The 11,296-nt window shown below is 35.4% G+C and overlaps 1 protein-coding gene across 1 annotated transcript in view; it reads left to right on the top strand.

The window, feature by feature from the left end:
* The first annotated feature begins 5,180 nt into the window (after positions 1-5,180).
* Positions 5,181-11,296, top strand: part of LOC145293840 (transmembrane protein 187-like) — a 63,022-nt gene continuing 56,906 nt past the window's right edge. The window contains exon 1 of the mRNA XM_080140512.1: positions 5,181-5,305. The gene's annotated coding sequence lies outside the window, so the exon portion shown is untranslated. The remainder of the gene's footprint in view (positions 5,306-11,296) is intronic.

Here is an 11,296-nt window from a genome sequence, read left to right as displayed (position 1 = left end):
ATTCTCAAACCAAGAAGATATGCCCAACTTTGCCTACATGTGTATATATAGTGTCCTGGTAGGCTAACTTAAGTTTTGCTGCTTTAGGATGAATTTTGCTTGTTTTTTTTTTTGTTTTTGTTTTTGTTTTTTATTGGGGTTTTTTTTTTGGGGGGGGGGGGCTTAGTTGTCTCACTGTGGTCTTGCCAAGCCACTAATATATATATATTATAAAGTGGAGGATGAGTCGAAAAATATTGTCATATGATATTTGTCATTTTTCTTCTTATAGAGTGTCATCATCAATATATGTGATCTAACCACATAATATCATGACCCTTCAAACAAGTATCTGAAAGGATTGTCTACAATTTTCATAGTCAACTTTTATTGAGCACATAAAACACACTTTCTTCAGCGAGTGGAGAGGTTCGTCTCACTCTGTCCTGAACTCTCAAACATCATGTTTCAGATGTTTTTTTAGATGAGGATTGATAATTTAAATTATCTGAATTGATATTTTTTTCTAGGGGAGCTCACTCAAGCATAAGGGTTAACGAGTCTCAGTTAGCCAGTGAGATGACACTGTGATTATCTTTATTGGTGAAACTTGGGCAGTATTTGTTTATTTAAGAGGACGGCTCAACAAATACTTGTTCACATTAGTCTTGAAAACGGCCATGTTATAATGAGCTGAGAAGCAGCCATGTGGTATTGTGTTCCCCAGACAGGCAGTTCTAGGAAATAAACTTTGATCACGGAATTTATGTCTAGTTTTAGGCAAAGAGAAGTTGTTAGCAGTTGTGGTAGCTAGACAAGTGTCTGCTGAAAATTTTTACAGGGTGGGAGAATCATAGATAGCAGCTCAATTGAGCACCTGCCATGAAAATAATGATAGAGCAGAGGTAGACTTGCTACATCTCTTCTGTGAAAAACAGGAAATAGAGTGTAGAATAGGGCTTTGTCAGATCATGGGTCCTTGCGCAACGGATAAATATGCTAAGTATAATAATAAATTTTAAATGACAGTATTCTGGAGGTTGAAGGTTCAGTCCTCAATACTGGCAATATTAAGACTATAATTACGAATTTCTTTATACTTTTACCTCATCATGGCTGATGGAACAAGGACAAGCTTACTCTCGTACATTAAATAAAGAGTTCTGTTTAAAATCTAGCTGAATCCACTTTAAAATCTAGCTGAATCCACTGTGAAAAATTTCCCCCACTCTTTATTTGTGCCTAAATCAAAACGTGGATTCCATGAACAAAGCTTCTTTCTTAGAACTGCACGCCTGTGGAACTCTGTTCAGTCTGTCTGCTTCCCACCTTACTACAACTTGGATGTCTTCAAGTCCAACGTTAACAAATTTCTAATGAACCGCCCCCTTAAGTAAACACTTCATCAAATCTCCACACTAATGTACTGTACTTGCAATAACCCTTATCCCTGAGTGGCTTCCGGGCCTTGATAAGTGGTGACCACCGTGTAAAAAAAAAGAAAAAAAAGTCCGTACAAATTTTCAAGTTCAACAAAACGCACCTGGAGAAGAACATTTGAAATGCTGTGAGAATAGCATTTAAAATAATTGCTGGTAATTCCACATATAATGTGATCATCACATCATTTCTGTTGAAATTAAGAAATTTTTTTTTAATATTAATGACCATAAAGGCGAAATGTATGTGCATGATCATGTGTCTTTCTGTCCATATTTAAAATGTGACGATGATGGGTGAATGGGATGAGAAATAGTGAGAGGAGAGAAATAATAGGATTATTGAACATATAATTGTTTAGAGCATTGCCAAATTATCAGGAATCTTAATACCAACAAGTCAACTGACAAGATCCCTGTTAATTTGCTTAAGAATTTGCTATCAGGATTTGTTCCTAGCCTTTTAAAATTATTTTATCGTTGCTTAAAGGAAAAAAGTACTTTAATTCTTTCTGGAAAACTTTACTAGTTTGTTTAATATATAAAAATGCTGGTAATAGGTTTTTTACATCTTAGTACACACCGACCACTATCCTATGCATTATGAGAAAGTTGAATTCAAGCAATTAACTACTTAGAAACTAGCAATATGGATTCCGTCCTACAAGGTCAACTTTTGATGCTCTAACTGTAATAATGAGCAGTATCAATCAATCTCTTAATGGAAAGTCTATTTCTACAGAACTAGCTCTCAATATTTTAAAGGTGTTTGATAGAGTTTGGCACAAAAGGCGGTTCCACAAATTTTCCTGCTATGGAATATCTGGCAATATCTTCTTAACTGTTGAATTCCTTCTCTCTGATTGGTTTATAAAAGTAGTCATTGATGAGCAAAATTCTGAAACATAGAATCAATGTCAGTGTGTTTCAATGATCTATCCTCGACCAAACTCTCTAATTGATGTTCATTAATGATCTTCTAAATCATGTTTTAAGGCCATTTGTTGATATCTAGGCAGGTGAAAGAGCACGGGTGATCAAGTTCTTAATGACTCCCTCTTTTCTGATTAGAAGCATGTTGTGCAATGGGGTGGCTTTTTTAACATTTCTAAAATCAAGATTCTCTCTTTCCACCATATTGAGAAAGCCACATGATTTGATAAGCTTAAGAACTGACCTTCACTCTAGATTTAAAATGCAAAACTTACATGCAATCTGTTGCTAAAGTTACTGTAAAAATGTTTGGATCATTCTATCACTCCAGAAAGATTTCTGATGCTATTCTCTACTTACATAAGCTTAGATACGTCCTAAGATAGAGTACCGTTACCACATCCGGGCATAGCACTATTTGTTGCTTAAAGAGAGTTAAAAATCGACTTTGAAATCTAGTAGGAAATTCTCTATTTCATTCCTTACAAATCCTTCTCACAGAAGGGTCTTTGTTAGTATCTCTCTACCTTTACTCTATCTTTATTTTCATTGAAGGTGCTCAACTAAGCTCTGATCTCCGGCTACCCTTTGTGAAACATTCACAGCAAGAATTCACTTTGCTATCAGAACGAAACCTAAGTTTCCTTTCTTCCTCTATCTGCCTAGTGTCATGAAATGAATTTCTTCACGATGGCATCTAATGTAAACAGATTCCTGTCACATGCTCTACCCACAAGTAACCAAATTTATACATTCTATTAATTATCCTCATTTTCTCATTAGCTTCTTCACTTTTCAACAAGTTATCATTCCATCTCATTAATCTTCATAATCCTTGAGTGGCTTTCAGCATTATTAAGTGGTAACCCTCTACTAAAAAAAAAAAAAAAGATTTGAAATTTTTTTCAATCCTTACAGGACAGAACATTTTCATTTTATCATCAATAAATCAACAAATAAATTTTACTAAACAACTAGAACGATACCCGTCCTAGGATGGTTAAAATTAATTTCATGAACAGAACAGTTTTGTACTCCATAATATTTAGCACAACATTTATTCGGAATCCAAGTCATGTTCGGCAATAAGTTTTGCCTTTATAGCAGATCGGCTGGTACTGCCATAGTTTCTTCACGACATGTAGCTGTGAGTAGGTAGACTTAAGGTCCACAATTGCAGTTCCTCCCACCAAACCTCTCTACTTTTTCATGTTTTCATCACACGCATTTATTATATAGCTTCTTGTATGACACGCCACAAAAAGGTTCAATTCACGGAAGTTTAACACTGGCCTGACTTTCCCTTTTCTGACCTTGGAGCCTATCATCAATGGGAACACATCTTTTCCTTCTCCCTTCTATGGTAAAAGAATGCTTCCTGCTATCCACCTTTCTGAGGTTTTCTTATTTTACAGTAATTCTTATAATATGTCATTCTGTTCTGTAACCTTTTAGGCTCTCTCTTCCGTTTCCATCTTACTGTCTATTGCTCTCCATCGACATTTCCATCCAAGACTTTATCCTCAATTTTACAAACAATCGCCAGATGGGCAGCTATGGTACAGTGTAGATCTCCAAACTTTGCATCAGCTTTTTTCATAGTTACACTTGCCATCTTGTTTATTACATCCATTTCAATTATGACGTCAATCTCGTCAATAATGTGACTCAATAATCTCGCCTCTACTTTTACTCATACTCCATGTATTTTGGTCTCCACTTGTCGGGCTCCTTTACATTTTATGTCCCTTCCATCAACTGCTTTTATTTCTCTACGAAATTACTCAGACAAATTTTGGTCTAAACATTTGAAATCTTAATTTAAGTGTATTCACACATAGGGCAATTTGTAAACAGTACATAAAGCCCGAGCAAGGCCAGGCTGAACTGCTAGTCTTTTATAAGTGTTTATATATATATATATATATATATATATATATATATATATATATATATATATATATATATTAGTTTTCTAAAGTCCATTCTCTCAGTGTGAGGTAAGTGTTGTAGTGCTACAGATACATTGGCTGAAAATCCCATAATGGAAGCAAGTTTGGTTGTATGATCCAGCCCTATCCCTATGTATCCTGCTAGTCTAGTCAATCTTTTGATTGTATTAGCGTAAACATCAAGCAACTCTCCTATCCACTTGAGTCGTTTTAGCTTTGCATATACTTCAAAAGGTCCTTCGATGAATGTCATCACTAGTCTTATTTCTATCTGTTCCGCTTCTAATTGGTCTTCTTTGCTCATCTCAAGGTAGAGAGCCAGCGCATCTCCATGGAAAAATAGGGAAATAAAACTCGCAAGATTTTGCACTTTTTGTAGCTTAGCTACTAATTGTACCTTTTCATCCACACAACCAAGTCAGCTTCTTCACTAAAAGGTAATATCACATCTTTATGCAATCTCAGTAGACCTGATTCTATGATTGTAATGTTATGACCCTTTAGGCTATGATCATAGCGTAGTATCTGTGTTAACTGTAATAAGCAGGGCCAAGGGTCAAAACATTATTATCATTATTATTATTATTATTATTATTATTATTATTATTAATTGATTGATTTAAGTGACGGCTGATCACTGGATCAATTATTATGATTAGAGGAATAAACAATTAAATTGGGGAAAAGATGGTTGACACATAAATCACAAAAGGAATGTGAAAATAGAAAATAGATGTAAACATTATTTTGGGGTTTTCATAAACAAATAACTACATTTGGGGACATTAGGTTGGTCTGAGACACGTAATGATGTGATGTAAAGAAACACGTGATGTAGGTAGTTTTGGGGAGATTCAAGAAATCGTTAGCTGGACATCGGAGAGAACAGACGACTAAGATGACGTGGGAAGTGGCATCACTCCGGACAGCCAAGATGTAAGAACGTGTAATCTCTGAAAATGCTGGCCAGATCATGAGAATAAATGTTCATAAATAATTCAGGTATGTATTGTGTTATTTACATCTGTTAAAAGAATTGTTTGTCTACAACTGTTTCGATACGTTCACGTCAATCGGTTCCTGTTAGCACAGTTGCATAAATGCTAAAATATACACACTAGACGATCAACTAAATAATACATTTATATATATACATACACACATTTACACGTACACGAATATACAGAGGAAAAGATAAACTCAACTATTAAACGTGTACGTCATTATAGAATATATTCACATACAACATATGACACATTCTATAATATATCTCAATATATAACATGATATCTTCGAGCCGAAATAGCTTATGATTAAAACAATTAAGTGTTAACTGTTCTACAGCTGTCTTGATAGATTGTTAACTATGCTTCACTTACAGTAACAATTTGCAGGGTTAAATTCGACATACTGCTGTTAAAATTCACTATTCAAAATTCGATCCTACTACCAAAGACTCGATATTCCAAAACTCGAAATTCACCTGTCAAAGCTCCTCATTTGAATACTCGACATTTTGCTGTCATAACAACTCACTTTAAAACTCGCCTTTCTGCTGTCTAAAGGTCGCAGCTCAAAAACCCGACGCACAGCTTTATCAGACTTATCACTCCAACATCCAAATCTAAACTTAACCCAAGTCCCTGAAAGATCAGGCTTTTATTTCAAATCGGAAGTATCTTATTTGCATATTAGGTGACACTATCGCAAGCATATAACGAGAAAAAGCGGCCATTTTTTTCTTTTTTCTTCATTCTTTTTGACAGCATGGGGCCCTACAGATTGCACAAAAACAGGTTTGTACCAATTTTTAATGCTTTTAATCAAAGAAGAGTAACTTATCGTGCCTTTCAGACCACATGACATGTTAGCTCACCAGTTAATTGTATATTGTCTCTCGATGCACTACAAGCAACAATTGTATTCTTTAGAGTAGGTTTTCCCAACAACTCTCATGTTAGATATGAAATCAGAGTGATATCTGAATCGGTATTGAACTGAAAATTTACTGGCTATTTGTTTATATATATTTATGTATATATTTTCTATGAATTTCAAAATTTACATTAAAAGTGGAAAAAATTGAATTCGATTTCTGGAAACATCCTGACATTTTTATATGGGTTTTGTCTCTTGGCTGTGAAGTCTTCATCCTGGCAGTGTTATGGTTATTCTTTCACAAAATCCGTCCTTGTACCGGCACCGGGAACAATGTTGGCACTGTTTTGTTTTTCTGTTTTTTAATGGGCAACACGAGTATAGTGCTTTTCTCCGCATGACCAGCAGGTGTTAATGTTTCTTTCTAATTCACAGTTGAGGATTTTCCTACGGATTTTATATTGTTGGAAACAGGTGCATCAATAGAATGTTGTTGTTGTTGTTGATGTTGTTGTTGTTGTTGTTGTTGTTGTTGTTGTTGCTGCTGTTGTTGTTGTTGTTGTTGTTGTTGTTGTTGTTGCTGCTGCTGTTGCTGCTGCTGTTGCTGCTGCTGTTGCTGCTGCATCATTGTAATGTCTTATTCAACGTTTATGAAACGTTAGTATTCCGTGGTCAGAATTTCCACTGTCGGCATTGTTTTAATCTTTTTCCAACACAGACAGTAGACTTGGACGTATGGTAGCGTCGTCTGGAGATTGTAATCTTGCAATGGAATAAGGTATTTACATTGATCCTCTCTCAACGATTTTAGCTGAAAATTTTTCACTTGTACGTTTATGATTCCATCATAATTAACAAAATCATGATTATCACGTTTCTTTAGTTGCAAACCAATATCACAGATGTTAAATAATGGTGATAAGTCACCAAAAATGTCTGTTAACTGCGCTACTGTTTCGTTAAATATGGAGCATCGTCCTTTCTACCGAATTTATATTGGAAAGTGTCCTTCCAACAGTTAAATTAGGTAGTAAATACTTGTCTTTAACCAGGATTAAGCTGGAATTCTGTTATTGTATTTGTTATATAATCAAAAGAATTCAAATTTACGCTTGACACCACCGAGAGTTGTTTGAAATTGTTCTGTTAAAGTTTCAATTAATTTGTTTTGTGTCTGTAGAAATTGTCATTGTTGACTTCTAAGCATTGTATCCAGCAAATTAGGATCCATGACGAAAATAATTCAAATTTTTCGTTTTTGAACAAAAATTTCTCCAAGAAAGTAAAAAATATTCCGATAGATTTTTTTCAAGATACTATCTGATCACCGAAAAAAATAGTGTTTTTAAGTCCTCAGTTATGTTATTCCCGTCGCTGATTTATGTTTCGAAGAATAATTTCATTCGTTGTTGGTTATGAAAGTTATCAAGAACACTTCATATGAACAGCGAACTATTTATTAACAATAGAAAAAAAATGTTAACTTTACAAAAACGATTATTGTAAATAATGTGAGTCCACCATCTTAGTTCATTCTCTCTGCCAGGGGAGGCAACCCTATTCTTTTTAAGTTATTTTTCTTTATTTTTCTTTATAACACTTACAAAATCCATCATATCATAATTTGGTAAACGTTCGTCCATTGTTAAACCGACAATACATCACGTAGAAAACATCTGTCAAAATGTATGGAATTCTTGTAGATTTATTTCGTTGTAAAGTACTTAAAAGTATTTCCAATTGTATAAAACTTTGCCTCGAAGCATGGGGGCAAGGAGAAAATCATATGAGTTCACTTACGCTCCTCTCTGCTATGACTCAATACGTGGAAATGACATGTTATGTGTCTCAATAAAAATGAATGATCTTGTTTTCAAGGTTTTTGGTAATTAATGCTCTTATCTACACTCCAGATAACGATCCACTCCCTGTAAAAATAACTTCACAATACATAAATACAGCTCAACACCTGACACTCCTTAGATTTGATAAAGATAACATAATGAGAAATAAAAAAAAACGTTGCTGAAATAAAAGAATGGTTACAGGTGCGAAAATGTTTTATTTGACAACTTTGGAATGGATGACAATTGAGAATAACCAGTTGAGAAAGTTTTATCCTGCTTTAGAATAACTGATACACTTGTAGTGAGGTTTTGCATTTCACTAAAGAGTTCTCCAAAAGTGAGATAATAATAAAATAAGTGAGATTACTTGCGATTACTTATCTAAATGTTAATGCGATAGCGAGTGTTATTTTCTGTATCACCCTTACATCGTTTAATTGTTATGTACTTCAATTTCTTGTAATAAATAATTTTACCAAGAATTCTTTATAAGTTTTGGTTTTGGTTTCGGTTTCGATTATAGCTGAAGGAACTAAATATATATATATATATATATATACATATATATATATATATATATATATATATATATATATATATATATATATATATATATATATATATATATATATATCTTGCTTGTTTTTCTTGTAATCCTCCTTTTCTCTTTGTCGGACCATTTTCCGAACGTTTTTTTTTTTTCGAGTGAAAAAAGAAATTCCCATAATCGCAAACGTTTTCGACATATTAATAAAAACAAAAAAAACACGGCCAATTTAACTGTCTCATATTGCGAGGTGCGCCTCCCAATCTTTGAGGCATTGTTAATCCACATTAATAAACCAACAATTAACCAGACTCAAAATGAAACGGAGGGAACGCTCAAGTGCTTTTGTGTATTTTAGTGATTTTTTTTTTTTTTTTACATAGGCATCACCACATTATCAAGGCCAAGAGGCCACTCAAGGATAAGGGTTAAAGAGTGTACAGTAGAAATTGGACATTATAGTAATCATTAGTAATGAAAATTTGGTAAAGTTGATAACTTATATGGAACGGCTCATCAAGAACTTATTTACGTTAGACTTGAAGACAACCATATTGTAGTCAGCCGGAAAGCAGGAAAACGGAAGACAATTCCACAGGCGTGCAGTTCTAAGAAAAAAGCTTTGTTCATGGAATCTACGTTTAGGTTTAGGCACAGATAAAGAGTGGGGGGAATTATTGATAGTGTTTACAGCTAGACGAGTGTTTCTTGTGAAAGTTTGGCGAGGGGGGACCATAGATTGAAGCTCATTCGAACACTTTCCATGAAAATAACGATACATCAGAGACAAACTCGCAACATCTCTTCTGTGAGATAAAGGTTGCAAGGAAGAGAAAAGGACATCTCCTACGAGGCTACGAAGTCTATTTTGAACTCTATCAAGGCAGGCCAAGTCCTTTCTAGCAGCTCCTGCCCAGATGTGGCAACAGTATTCCATCCTTGGACGTACCTGGCTCTTATATAGATAGAGAATAGCATCAGCAGTGAGATATCTACTGGATCGATAGAAAGATCCCACCATTTTTCCAGCGGCCTTGGCAACAGATTTGATGTACGTGTTCCATTTAAGATCAGGAGTAATGGTCAAGCCAAGAAGTTTGTCAAAACTTGAGGCCCCCTGAAGACGAGAGCCATTCATTTCAATTGATGTCAGATGTGGATCAGAATGTTGATGATGTAAAGAGAGAAGCTTGGTTTTAGATGCATTGAAAGTAACCAGCCATTCTTTACCCCATTGTACTACGTGCTCAAGATCAGAGGAGAGAGAATTGGAGAGAACTTGGTCGTTTACTGTCTTAGATGTGCTACCATAAATGGTAGTGTCGTCAGCATAGATGTCTACAAATGATGTAAGGATGTGATTTGGAAGATCATTAATGTAGATCAGGAAAAGAGTTGAGCCCAGGATGGACCCCTGAGGGACACCGGCATTAATACTGTGAGCTTCAGATTTTTGCCCCTCAACTACTACTCTTATGAACCTATCAGAAAGAAATGATTTAATAATTGAGAAGACATTTCCAGCAATACCATAGCTAGAGATCTTATGAAGTAAACCTTTATGCCATACCCTATCAAAGGCCTTAGATATGTCAAGAGCAATTGCCCTAGAAAGGTTGCCTCCGTCGAGAGATTTGCTAATCCTATGAGATATAACTGTAAGCACATCTGCTGTAGATCTAGCAGAACGGAAACCATATTGAGTGTCACTAAGAAGGTTATTTTTGTTGAGATGGTTGATTACTTCTGTATTTAACACAGATTCAAGCAACTTACTCATGACGCACAGGAGACTTATTGGCCTGTACTGAGAGGGGGATGAGCGATCACCTGAATTCTTAAATACAGGGCATACTGATGAAATTTTCCAGGGAGATGGGAAACTATTCTCCTTAAGACAACGTTTAAACAGTTTTGTAAGTATGGGCGCTAGTTCAGGTTGAAGTTTTTTGAGTACTATAATTGAAATACCGTCAGGGCCAGTTGCTTTACTGGAATCAAGGTTTTTGATTAGCTTGGCAACATCACGTACAGATATACGTATATGACATAGCGTGTTTTCTGATACAGGAGGAAATATTGGGAGTTGGCAGCCTTGATCGCAAAGGGTAGAATTAGCTGCAAAGTTCTTGACAAAGAGTTTGGCTTTATCTGATGCTGACGAGATTACCTCAGGTCCATTGATAATAGTTGGGATGGAGCACACGCTTCTGTTCAGGATTCTGTTTGCTATTTGCCAAAACTGGTGGGAACCAAGCCGCTGCTCAGCTACTTTGGACTTAACAGATTGAGCATACAACTCTCTTGCATTCTTTATTACTTTCTTACAATGGTTGCTGGCAGTCCTGAAAGCGGCTTAGTTTTCATACATCTATTACGTTGGAAACAGTGGAAAAAGTGATTTCTGTGCACAATGGCAGCAGCACATTCTGGAGAGAACCATGGCTGGCTGTTAGGTTTTTGCTGGAACTTTTTCGAGGGTATGAAACGGTCAATACCTACAATTAACCATTCCGTCAGGTCTAATACTATAGAGGACACATCCTTTTTAAACATGGAATGCAGAGGTAGATCAGATATAAATGTATGGAAGCTATCCCAGTCAGCCTTAGTGTATCGATATACTGTACGATGGAGAGGTACGTCTGGGGACTTATTACATTTCATTTTTATCTTAATTGATACAACAGAGTGGTCGGAAGATCCAAGAGGCGACAGAAC

This window comes from Euprymna scolopes, chromosome 15 (assembly GCF_053919585.1).
Source record: "Euprymna scolopes isolate OS-2025 chromosome 15, ASM5391958v1, whole genome shotgun sequence".
Lineage (NCBI taxonomy): Eukaryota > Metazoa > Mollusca > Cephalopoda > Sepiida > Sepiolidae > Euprymna > Euprymna scolopes.
The sequence above is the reverse complement of the archived record's forward strand: the minus strand, read 5'-3'. Positions and strand labels throughout refer to the sequence as shown.